Raw genomic sequence first — 13,838 nt, forward strand, 5'->3', positions numbered from 1 at the left:
GCTTATGATTACAGTTTTACTATAGCAAAAAGATATGAATTAGGACCAGCCAAGAGAAGTGATGCATAGAAGAGTTCTGGGAGGTTTCCAAATGTAAAGGCTTCCCTTGTCCTTTCTCTGTGGAGTGGGGATATGCAACCATCCTGGCATAAAGATTTGTGACGATACCCAAAGGATTGCCAAGTAGTGAAATTCACCCAAGTTTCAATGTTCAGAGTTTTTATTGGCGTTTGATTGCAGAGGCATGTTTAATTCAAACACTGGCCACATAGTTGAATTCAAACTCCAGCTCCATCTTCTCTCCCCAGAGGTCAAGTTGATATCACCAGACTCAAAGCCCCAACCCTCTAATCACATGGTTGGTTTCTCTGGCATGACCAGCCCCCATCCTGAGTTATCTTTTTGGCATAAAATTTTGAGGAATCCACCATGAATCACCTTGCTAGCATATATCACTATGAATAAAAATTCTCTCCTGTCACTTAGGAAATTCCAAGGATCTGGAGGCTACCTCCCAGGAACCAGGGACTAAGGCTAGCCAAATTCTTTATTACACAGAAATATTTGATTGAACTAAGCAGGGGAAACTAATAAGGTAGCTTTTATGAGGCCTTAGGCTTATTAATATCAGTAAAATTTCTCAAGTCTTTAAGACATAACAAGGTCTGTTTCATTTTTGTGATTCCAAAATTTCAGTGGCCACAACCACTAAATAGAAGTTTTGGTATGAGAACAAGCAACACCTGTTTCTCTCTTACATGTTATTTAACATCTAAATGAAAAAAAAATATACAACAAATAACACCTAATGTGTTCTTCGACAATGTGTTCACTATTAAAGGAATCTATAGCTCTTCTTCCTTTTGGCCATACCTACAGCTGTTTTATTTATTTATTTATTTATTTATTTATTTATTTATTTATTTATTTTAAAGGGGAGAATGTTTTTATTTTCATGCTTTTTCAAGTCTTGACATAGAAGAGGTAAACACAAACCACAAATGAAAATTTTAACTAAATATGCAGACAGAACAGTAACGACTATATAAAGTTCAAAACTTTATCCATAACTTCAGAATTGGGGAGTCTAATCTTAAAAAAAGGAAATGCTCCATTCATCACTTACTCAATTTCCTTATGTGGTGGTATACCTAGAGTTTATGAATTAGCTTTTAGTTCTGGCATACTTATTAAGTCTAATCTTGCTTGTAGAAATAGGATCTTAAAATTTCATTCTCAAAACACTTTAAAAAACTCAAGCCAATGCTTTTCATTCAAGGATGTGGAAGGCATTCCTTTTTCAAGTCTGACTCATGGTTTTATAAAGCATAAAGTTCATTTTTATTATTTCATTACCTATGTGCTGGATCTTAATATTCTTTTTGATGGTGATATATTCAATGACAGAAACTTATATAAAGAAAATTCCTTCTCAATTTGTAAACCAAAATTTCAAAAGCAAAAATGCTTGAAGTGATAGGAAGACATTTTTATGACACAAGCAAGCTACTGGTCTAAGCTGCTGGCATGAACAAAAATAACAAAAGTACAAACTATTATTTAACCCTTAAACAATCTATGTTTGCTACAAACCCAAATACTTTAAATATATTTTCTTCTGCAATAGAAATTAAGATAACCCCAAATTAAGCTTTTGAAGATGTTAATATTATGAATGAAATAGATGAACTTCCCCCTGAATGTCCAGTAACAAACTGAACCCCAACTTACCTATCCCAACGACATAAAAATGATCTAAAGTGGATCAAAGTGCATTAACAAGTTCATATAAAAATCATTCTTCATGTGCTCTTTTACTAAAGCCATCAATGCAAAAAGAATGTAAAAGCTTGTTTTATACTTGAAGATTTAGGTAACCTCCAAGGCATCACAGCTTTTGAGATTTGAAATCTGGCGCTACAGTATGCGAAAATACTAGGGTATCCTAAAAAGGCAAACTTAAAAAATTCCACAGATAAAATGGCCTAAATATCATTAATAATTACATTCTCCATAATCTTTTATCCAAAAACTTCAAAGCTATCAATCTCATTCAGTGCTTGGATGAGCAATCAAAATAGTCCTATTTATTGAAGTTTAAAACTAAATTTCTCCTTTTTCAATATGGAAGCATAGGCGGAATAGACAATGAAAGTTATTTCATCCAACATCCTGAGTCTACAGACATGGAAATCATCTACAACACAATCTCACTGTGTCATCATTGATTCAACTTCTTCACCAATAGCATCTTGGGAAATGTGGAGGTCTTCAAGCATCTCAGCCAGACTAATTCGAGGGGCTCCTTCATCATCTGTGTCACTTTCCACAGGAATGGTTGAATCTCTATAAATGTTTACATTTTTTTCTAATTGCCTCATCTTCTTCAAGATCTTCAAGGAAATCTTGGTATTGCCTTTCATCATCTGTATCCATGTTTTCTCTATCTCTTGCAAGCTCTTTCAGTTTCCAGTTTCTACAATGCTGACATTTGGTACGGTCATAATTCTTCTTGATTAATACCACATCTGGGACTCTACTGGAGTTCATTTTGTTGACATACTCATCATTTAAGTTACAGTTGGCCAAATCAAACCCCAACACCAGGTCTCCAGGATTTAGAAGATGTCTCAAATGAGTACGACAAAAATACTGTTTATCTGTATTCATTTCAGAAGTTTTCTGTACCCAGACTTCCCCGAGGGTATGCTTTTTGATATCATTCCAGCACCCGCATTGCGTTTTGGATCTCGAACTATGCTGCATTACATCACAATAAACTCCTCTAGCTGTTTGGGATGGCATAAACTATTGAAAGGGTGACTCCAGAAAGTGCTTCCATCAATATCCACAACTTATAGGGTATTTGGATCTATGAGATGAATGGCACTGGTCACTCGAATACACACACAAATCTGGTTCATATTTCCCAGGCTTTGTGCCAGTTTTGGAGACAGACAAACAACATTATCCTTGCATATTGGAACAATTTCCACAGAAAAAGTGCTTTTGTAATTGTATGTGTTACTATGGATATCCTGAGAGATCAATATCTGTGAGGCTTTGTGTCTATAGGGAACTGTACACTGAAGAAATTCTACCATTTTCTGAGCATGCTGTTTTGAGGAATAATAGAAATCCAGACCATCATGAATCTCTTTGATACGAAGTGTATTCTGATGCATTCCATATTTTAAAATCAACTGTTCCAGATAGTAGAAAGTTTTTTTGTGCAAAGTCTTTTGCCTCACTTGAACCACAGGCTTCCAGAAATCCTTAGCTTCTACTCTGTAGCAATCTCCACACATCTGAGGCTGAACAACATAATCCACCAGAAACACTTGCTGAAGGATAGCATCATTCATCACCTCTTTCTGAATAGTCAGTTTAACTTTAAGTCTCTTAGAATGGGGCTCAGTCCAAACAAAACCTGCATCTACAAGCCGTACCTTACTCAGAGGGGCTTTGATTTTTTCCAAACACAAAGCAAGAAGCTCCCTGGATTCTAATGCGCACTGTATCCAAGTTCCAGGCGGCTGGAAATATCTTTGACATTGCTTGCAGAAAGATACAGAGACCTGTTTCGGAATGCCTTGGCTGATGTCTACTTTACTTCGCAAAAAGGCCACACAAATATTGGCAGGATTTGGACTAATTGGGACACCACACTCACAGCACAAGATGTGTCCAGGGGTGCGGTTGGTGGATTCTGTCATATACTCCATTTTTCTGTATGCCTTAGGTAGTCTGGAACAGACCCAGGTTTGTGGGGAAACAGCAACAGAACAACCCCTATTGCCCCCTTAGGGCCGACCACAGCCTGCTCCAATACAGCGAAGATCTCACGAGAGAGGCTACAGCTGTTGTTTTAAAGGTGAAACCAACATGACTGCAAACCAACCACAACTTCTCCCCAGAAACAGCCTTGCACTGGGTTTCTGTTGTTCTTAGAGAGATGTTCAGATACCATTCAACAAAATCAGCATCATATCATATTTTGTCCTGACGAATAATTTTATTATATTTTTTTTGTGTACATTGGATAATAACTTTCTTGTATGCAAAGATTCTCCTGCTTTTTCTTCCGTATTCTCCTCAAATCTAAAATGTTTTCCATGTTCTTCTCCACTAATTTGGGACCCTGCTCCTTTCCCTCAATCCTATAGCATTCCTCAGATGACTCTCAGACATATATTTTACCCCTCTACGCTTCAATATAATCAACTAAAGCATTTGAAAATGACACATGTTTCATAGTTTTTTTCTATGAATGGATCTCTTTTGCATTGAATCATCAATTACCTGAGGACTGATTAGTTCTTAAAATTCTCCAAGGAAGAATAATGTAAAACACAAAAGAAACTGCATAGATATGTATTTGCTTCTCCTGGCTACTCTCATTTGGTTTGTTTATTTCTTTCAAGTAAAATTTTTATAATAGCCCTTATTGTACTATGGGAGAATTTTAAAGAATATCATGTGGTCACTAAGATTTATGTTTATAATATTATGTGGATTATATACACCATCTACTAGGAAATTCCTCTTGGAGTTATAAAAGAAGGTTATGGTCCACTTCTATTCAGAGCTGAATGAATCATTGGTATGGAAGGGGCATCTGCAGACACATTCTCAATAGTTACATGTATTTGTTTAAGGAAGATAAGAAGATAGATCAAGTTCTCCCAAAGGGATATAACACTTGGTAGAATCTGATATATAAGATTTATGGGGTTATTGGTACTAGTTGCCTTATAAGGAAGCACTGGAGACTGAACTTTAAGAACTTCCATTAGGTTTTTCTGCATCTCATTTCTTGATAATTCACTCTGCAATTTTTATGGTTTATTATCCTAGAGGAGATCATTTCCCAACTTAAAACCCTTTATAATTTGCCTGTCTACCAAACAAAATACAATAAAATCATTAGAGCTCTCTAGAAATTACCCAAAAAATAACTTTGAGTTTGAAATCATGCGTATTCTTTGTGCATTAAAGAGTTTAGCAGATGGTATGCATATGGGTTATATTGTTCATTTAATCATCTCTGTCTATAATGTCCGTGCTACTGGGTCTCATATATAGCTGCTGAAATCCAGCTTTCCTTCAAGATCCAGTTCAAACCTCATCTTCTTCAGGCAAACTGCTATGACTCCTGACCTCTTCCTTCAAAGCATAAAAAAAGGGCTTCTGGAATGTTGGTAATGATCTGTTCCTTGATATGAATGCGGCTTGCAGTGACCATTCATACACTTAGAAGCAATGAAAGATTGTATCTCACACTGTCATGGAAATATTTTAACATATTATTCAAATTACCAATGATAATATTTCATTGAAAACAAAAATATATATGTGATTGATAAATGCTGTACAACTTTTAAATATAAGGAAAATCTTTCACCAACAGCCAAACATTCTCATTCTTCTCTGAAGTGACATATAATTATATTAATTTTATGACATTTTTTTGCCTTCTTTAATTATATGTATGTGCATATATCAGCACCCAGTTTCTCCTATTATTACTTCCCCTATTACATTAGTATGTAATGTACATTAGTATGGTAGATTTGTTATAATAAATGAACTGATTTTGAGACATTATTATTAAATAAAGGCTGTATTTTATTCAGATATCCTTAGTTTTTACCTAATGTCCTTGTTCTGTGCCAGCATCCTATCCAGGATGTGATTTTATGTTTCGTTGTCTTGTCTTGTTCAGAGCTTCTTGACTATGACATTTTTCTCAGACTTTCCTTGCTTTGATGATTTTCACAGTTTTGTGGAAACTTGGGCAGGTATTTTGTCTCTTAGTTGATGTTTTCCTTATGGTCAAACTGGGTTTATAGGTTTCTAAAAAGAAGATCATGTGGGAAAACTGCTGTTCTCATTACATCACATCTAGGCTACATACTAGCAACATGACTTACTAACTGTTGATGTTAATCTTGGTCACCAGGCTAAAGTGGTGCTTGTCAGATTTCCCCATTGTAAAGTTACTTATTTTTCCCTTTCCATACTGTACTCTTTGGAAAAAAGTCAAGATGCACAGGTCACACTTTAGGAGTGGGGAGTTCTGTGCCAACTCCTTGAGAGCAGACTATTTTCTTAGATCATGTGGGATTGTTCTGCATGAAATATTTGTCTTTTCCCCTTTTATATATTTACTCAGTCATTTATTTGTGCAAACATGGACTCATGGACATTTATATTATACTTTGGATTTTAATACAATAGTACATTATTTCTTTTGCTCAATTTTTTCCAGCTTTGACCACTTGGGATTTTTTCAGTTAGCTCCTGTGTCTCCTTAATATACTTCATTTGTGTGTGTATATGTGTTTGTGTGTGTGTTTATTTAGCACTTCTTTACTTTCTGGGAATGCAGGGTGCTCCAAGCTCACCTTGTATTTTTTCTGCTCCTTTCTGAGAACCAACCATTTAACGAGGAGTCCTAATTCCTTTTACTGGAGAATGGTGCTGGAAACTGAAATCTTTTTTTTTTTTAAGATTTTATTTATTTATTTGACAGAGAGAGACAGCAAGAGAGGGATCACAAGCAGGGGGAGTGGGAGAGGGAGAAGCAGACTTCCCGCTGAGCAGGGAGCCCGATGCGGGGCTCGATCCCAGGACTCTGGGATCATGACCTGAGCCGAAGGCAGATGCTTAATGACTGAGGCACCCAGGTGGCCCGAAACTGAAATCTTTTAACTAGGTATACTCATTGTTATTATTATGCTTGTTGTTTCTAAGTCTTGGAAGCTGACAGATCAAAGAACTATATGAGTGTATACTAACCCATGTATGTCCACATATACAAATATTCTATATATTTATATGGATTATCAATATATGTATTAAGATAAACATGAGTTACCCTGATTCATGTGGTCGTGAATCACTGTAGCTTTCTTCTCTTGATTATCTGCAACTTCAAACTTCAACATTAAGAAACATGGTCTCTGCTGTCATCCATTTACTTAATTGCTCAAATTCATTACACATATAGAATGGTTTTAGAATTATTAATAGATACCATATAGGAAACAACTTAATCAACTAGAGGACAGTGTTTGAGTTGTTTCTTTAGTCTTTACTCTTAGTCCACTCATTTAAAAACTTGCTTAGATCAGTGCCATTTCTCTCTGCCGTCTACAGTGAGATCAGTTCTTTTTTTAATTTATTTTTATTTTATTTTTTTAAATTTTATTTTATTATGTTATGTTAATCACCATACATCATTAGTTTTTGATGTGTTCCATGATTCATTGTTTGCGTATAACACCCAGTGCTCCATGCAGTACGTGCCCTCTTTAATACCCATCACCAGGCTAACCCATCCCCCCACCCCCCTCCCCTCTAGAAGCCTCCGTTTGTTTCTCAGAGTCCATAGTCTCTCATGGTTCGTCTCCCTCTCCGATTTACCCCCCTACATTCTTCCCCTCCTGCTATCTTCTTCTTCTTTTTTTTTCTTAACATATATTATATTATTTGTTTCAGAGGTACAGGTCTATGATTCAACAGTCTTACACGATTCACAGCACTCACCATAGCACATACCCTCCCCAATGTCTATCACCCAGCCACCCCATCCCTCCAACCCCCCACCACTCCAGCAACCCTCAGCTTGTTTCCTGACATTAAGAATTCCTCATATCAGTGAGATCATATGATACACGTCTTTCTCTGATTGACTTATTTTGCTCAGCATAATACCCTGCAGTTCCATCCACGTCATTGCAAATGGCAGGATTTCAGTTCTTAGGTCTGTAACAGTTAGATTGTTTCTTCACAGTTTGCATTACATCCTGAGATTTTTATGACCTCCTAAGTGATCTTTTTAATTTGCAGAACGTAAGCTTTACTCTTTTGTTATGTGAAGTTACACGAATTTTAACGAATGCCATGTCACACACTCACCACTACAGTATCAGACAGAATAGTTATACCACTCCAAAAAATCCCCTGTGCTTTACTTATTCAATTTTTTTCTGCCTGGGTCCTGAACTCCTGGCAACCACGGATCTGTTTAATGTCTCTATAATATCGCTCCTATCCAATGTCCATCTTGTTTTCTTTCTCTTTCTTTCTTCTCTTGGCGGGTTTATTTACCAGCCTGAAGAAGTTCCCTCTATTCCTACTTTGCTGAGAGTTTGTATTATTAATAATGGGTTTTGGATTTTGTCATATGCTAGGCCTGCACCAACTGTTATAATCATATTATTTTTATTTTTAGGCCACTTATAAGGTAGATTGCATTGATTAACTTTCAAATGCTAAACCAGCCTTGCATAGCTAGAATGAATCCCACTTGGTTGTAGTGTATAATTCATTTTATACATCATTAGATTTGATTTGCTCATATATTATTGAGGATTTTTATATTTATGTTCATGAGGGATAGTAGTCTGTAGTTTTCTTTTCTTATAATGTCTTAATCTGATTTTGGTATTAGGGTAATACTGGACTCATAGAATGAGTTAGAAGTGTCCATCTTGTATTTTCTTGAACATATTGTGGGTAGCTAGCATTATTTCTGCCATAACTTTTGACAGAATTCACCAGTGAAAACACCTAGGCATAGTGATTTTTATTTCTGAAGATTGTTGATTATTGATTTATTTTCAAACAATAGTGTAGGTCATTTATTTATGCTTGTGTGAGTTGAGATAACCTGTGACTTTTAAGAAATTGGTTGTATTACCTAAGCTATCAAATTTGTGGGCATACTTTTTTTCTTACATTTCTTTATCATCCTTTCAATGTCTGTGGGATCAGTAGAGATGATGTGTGTCTATATCTCTGCTGTCTTAACTCAGCCTTCTCTGGCAGCCTTCTCTAGTTCAGAGCAAGTAACATAGAGTTCTGCATTTTATCTATTGTACCATTGCATTTGGTCCTACTGTCAAAAATTTTTTTCTTCCCTGCCCTGATTTTTCTCTCTCCTGCAACTCCACCTAGATGTATGTCATACTGTTTTATATTATCTAACAGCTTCTTGAGACCCTGTTCAATCTTTTCAAACTTTTCTCTTGATATTGATCTATCTTCAAGTTTACATACTCCCTTCTCTGTAATTTTTCATTTGTTTTAAAGTTCATCCAGTGTCTTTTATATTTCATATATTATATGTTTCATCTCTAGACTTTTAGTTAAGTTTAAAAAGTATTTTTCTATTATATTGATGAGATTCCCTGTCTTTTTATTGAGATAAAATTGACATAGAACATTATGTTAGTTTCAGGTACACAAATAATGATTATATCTATATCTATCTATCTATCATCTATCTATATATATATAGTGAAATGATCACCACAATAAGTCTGGTTAATGTCTGTCACCACACATGGTTGCACATTTTTTCCTTGTGATGAGAACTTTTAAAATATACTCTCTTAGCAACTTTTAAACATACAATACAGTATACATCCAATGGAATATTATTCATCCATTCATCCAAGAATGAAATCTTGCCATTTATAATGATGTGTATGGAGCTAGAGTGTATTATGCTAAGCGAAATAAGTCAGTCAGAGAGACATACCATATGATTTCATTTATACATGGAATTAAAGAAATAAAACAGATGAACATGGCAGGGGAAGAGAGAGAAGGAAGAGAGGAAAACAAACATAGAGGTTCTTAATTATAGAGAAGAGACAGTGTTGATGGAGGGTAGTGGTCAGGGGATGGGTTAAATGGGTGATGTGTATTAAGGAGGGCACTGGTATTATGAGTACTGGATATTATATATAAGTGATAAATCACTAAATTCTATATCTGAAACCAATTTTACTGTGTATGTTAGTGAACTAGAATTTCAATAAAAACTTGAAGTAAAAAAAAACAAACATACAATACAGTATTATTAGCTATAGTCACCATACTCTATATTATACCCCTAAGGCTTCTTTATTGTAAAACTGGAAATTTGTACCTTCTGACCATCTTCACCCATTTTGCCATATTTGGTGGGTTTATTTCTGGGCTCTCTACTCTGTTCCATTGATCTTTGTGTCTGTTTTTATGACAATACCATACTATTATGATTATCATAGCTTTGTAATATAGTTTAAGATCAGAAAGCATGATGTCTCTCACTTTGCTCTTTCTCAAGATTGCTTGTGTATTTGGGGTCTTTCACGGTTCAAAAAACCCCTTGGATGTCATTAATGCGGAAAAATCATTTGTCCAAAACCCTCAAAGAATTCATACTAGATAGAAAATGTACAGATGCAATAAATGTGAAAAAGTATTTAATTAGTAATCGAATGTAAATAAACATCAAAGGATTAACACTAGAAAGCCCTAAAGCACTAACACATTTCAGAAATCACTATAAATCAGAGTATTTATTGTATAAAATAATTGAATGTGAAAATTATTAGGCAATTATATATTAGTATGGCTCAATCAACAAGGAGATGGATGTTTCAACAGGTAAAATTATATTCAATATATACTTTTTTGTATTGACATTATTTAAGAGTTTTTGAAAAGTAAATATTGATATTTCAAAATATTCTGGCTTTCTTCAGTAAAGAAAAACAAAACATAATCATACCTAAGAATTTAATCTTCTATTTTTAAATAATGATATCATTTTTTAAATGAATTTAATGTAAATGATTTGATGTCACCCCTATACCTGACAAGCTCTCTTGAATAATGATTGCTGCATTTGGCTTATTTTACTAGATCAAGTATAGGGCATTGCTAATTGTTATGTCAAGTGATTGTGGATTATCAAAAATTCATGGGTTGTTTCTAAAATGGAAATATAGGCCTGCAGAAGTCAAGTACAGAAATTTAACATGAATTGAAATTGGCTGAAAAATCCTGCCAAAGATTTTAATAATTTGGCTACATGAACCTTGAATATTTCAATTCATAAGATATTTGTAGAAACATTTCTCCCATTCATAAAGAATAAAAGTCTTGAAATTCTGATTTAATTTCAAGCCTCAGTTAGACTCCAAACAAAATATGAAATGCAAGTGACTAACATCACCTTTCTTACTGGTAAGATGTTCTCAGTTAATATCCTATATATACCTAATTATCGTGGGGAACAAAAATTTTTGCAATCTATATTCTGTCCACTCTAATATTTGTAGTTATCAGGTGCTCATTAGATTTCTGATGGCTTTGATTATGAGGAATCAGCTCTAGGAATTTTTATAATGATATCCCTGACTTCTATCTCACCATTAATGGCTTAGTCTTATATCAAATTTATTTCTTGTAAACTTTTCATGATTGTCTAGAACAGAGTAAGGACTGAGATAAAACCCTTTGAAAGAATAAATGAATGTATGCCTAGATATGAGCAGAAGGAATTCATATTCATTCCAGCTGTTTCCAAATAAGCTGTCAGTGAGATTTGATTCTAAAGAAAAACATATTTGAAGGCTCAGAGCTGATGCTAGAATGTCTATTCAAGTGAAACCTTATGTTTCTGTGTGATTCCGAATGAAGGATAAAGAACTCCTGGAATCTAAGACAAGAGAGCATGAAATGTTTTGACAGGGTCTGGAAGTTATTAGATTGAAATAATACCCACAATATTATGAGTACATGCAATTATTAATGGAAAATATAACCTTTAAGATTCTGAAACAGATGCATCAAATAAAAAAATCATTAAGTATCACATGTCTATGAAATATGTCTGACTTCTCCACTTCACATATTATTTTATAAACTTCAATTAGAAATTTTGTTTTTAACTGAAGGGGAACATATGTAAGAATGCACAGAACATAGAAGAGGTTGAAAAAAAATTTTTGTGTTTTTTAAAGCTTAATTATTTCCTTTGAAATTCAATTTTAAAAAATGAATGTATTTCTCAGAGAAACAAACTGAGGGTTCTAGAGAGAAGAGGGGTGGGGGTATGGGTTAGCCTGCGGTGTTATACGCAAACAATGAATCATGGAGCACTACGTCAAAAACTAATGATGTAATGTATGGTGATTAACATAACATAATAAAACAAAAAAAATGAATGCATTTATAAAAATGTATTTATCTGTGGATTTATTTGCTTTCTTGGAACTTTTTAGTCTAATATCAGAGAACCTTGACATAGGCAAATTTTTAACAGTAAATGAAAAGTCAGATTAGAGTAATTGAGCAAATATTCTAAGTGTTCCTCGTATATTCACATGACACTTGCTACTGTTCCCAAAAGTAAAATTCCAATAGACAGGCACCTGAGTGGCTCAGCCATTAAGTGTCTGCCTTCGGCTCAGGTCATGATCCCAGGGTCCTGGGATTGAGCCCCCCATGGATCGGGCCTCCCTGCTCAGCGGGGAGTCTGCTTCTCCCTCTCCCACTCCTCCTGCTTGTGTTCCCTCTCTCGCTGTGTCTTTCTCTGTCAAATAACTAAATAAAATCTTAAAAAAAAAAAAGGGCTCCTGGGTGGCTCAGATGGTTAAGCGTCTGCTTTCAGCTCAGGTCATGATCCCAGGGTCCTGGGATCGAGTCCCGCATCGGGCTCCCTGCTCCTTGGGAGCCTGCTTCTCCCTCTGCCTCTCCCTCTCTCTCTCTGTCTCTCATGAATAAATAAATAAAATCTTTAAAAAAATAAAATAAAATTCCAATAGACAAAAGGAAACTTAAAAAATATTCACATAATTCAGGAGAAAACAGGAAATTCATTTTATGATTATTTCATTTTCAGGCATACAAACATATCTGAAAATGATGGTACTTTGTTCTTTCCCTTTCTAATAGAAATATTCCTTAGGGTTTGTCTTGTCAACCTCCTAAGGCAAGTATGTCCATAAATATTTAAAAAATGAAGATCGTGAATATCTTTACCTAGGTGTGAAGAATCATTAGTATTTTATCTTTAAAATATTTTTGTTCCTTATATTGATTCATGTTCACATAAAATTTGGATACAAAATCCTTTATCTTATATTACTTTTTTTATAATCAGGAATAGGTGTTGAATTTTATAAGATGTCTTTTAAATCTATCAAATTAAGCACAAGTTATAAATCTTTTGTTCTGTGAACATGGTGAATGAGAAAATAAATTTTTCAATTTTGTATCAGCATTGTATTCCTGAAATACACTTTCGCTGTCTCTCTTTGCTAATTGTATCAGATATTATTCTTTTATTAGTATTATACCGTGTTCCCCTAAAATAATATATAGATGTCAAATGTTATTTTGTGATGCTTTCTTTGAGCCCATGAGTTTCTTCTTTGACCTTTTATTTTTTTTAAGATTTTATTTATTTATTTATTTGACACAGAGAGAGAGAGAGCACAAGCAGGGGGAGTGGCAAGTAGAGGGAGAGGGAGAAGCAGGCTCCCCCCTGAGCAAGGAACCTGATGAGGGGTTCCATCCCAGGACCCTGGGATCATGACCTGAGCCAAAGGCAAACGCTTAACCCACTGAGCTGCCCCTCTTTTTTGGACTTTTATTTCAGAAAAGTCATATTTCTAAAAACCTCTTAAGCAAATATTTATGCACCTCTCAGTTATATTGTATAATATATTGTATAATTCTTCTGTTTTAGAATGTAATTCTTTTGATGTGTATTTTTTTCACCTGTCTTTTGTGTATTTTTTTTCTTTCCTTTGCCTTTGCATTATATATGGTATAGTGATATTGTGGTTGCTTTATTATCAATTGTCATTTTTGAATGGATGCATGGTTTTTTCTTGCATGGTTTTTCTCTAAGATTTGTTTAGAGAAAGGGCTAGGATCAGAAGCTTAAGCAGATGGGGTACCTGGGTGGCTCAGTCAGTTAAGCATCTGACTCTTGGTTTCCACTAAAGTCATGATCAGGGTACTGGGATCGAGCCCTGCATCAGCTC

General features: G+C 34.8%; 1 pseudogene; it reads right to left on the reverse strand.

Moving 5' to 3' along the window:
- Window positions 1-2,106: 2,106 nt before the first annotated feature.
- On the reverse strand, window positions 2,107-3,818 carry LOC112822955 (60S ribosomal export protein NMD3 pseudogene; annotated as a pseudogene).
- Window positions 3,819-13,838: the final 10,020 nt, after the last annotated feature.

This window comes from Callorhinus ursinus, unplaced genomic scaffold (assembly GCF_003265705.2).
Source record: "Callorhinus ursinus isolate GAN/ISIS: 27379988/994484 unplaced genomic scaffold, GSC_fseal_2.0 scaffold5, whole genome shotgun sequence".
Taxonomy (NCBI): Eukaryota; Metazoa; Chordata; class Mammalia; order Carnivora; family Otariidae; genus Callorhinus; species Callorhinus ursinus.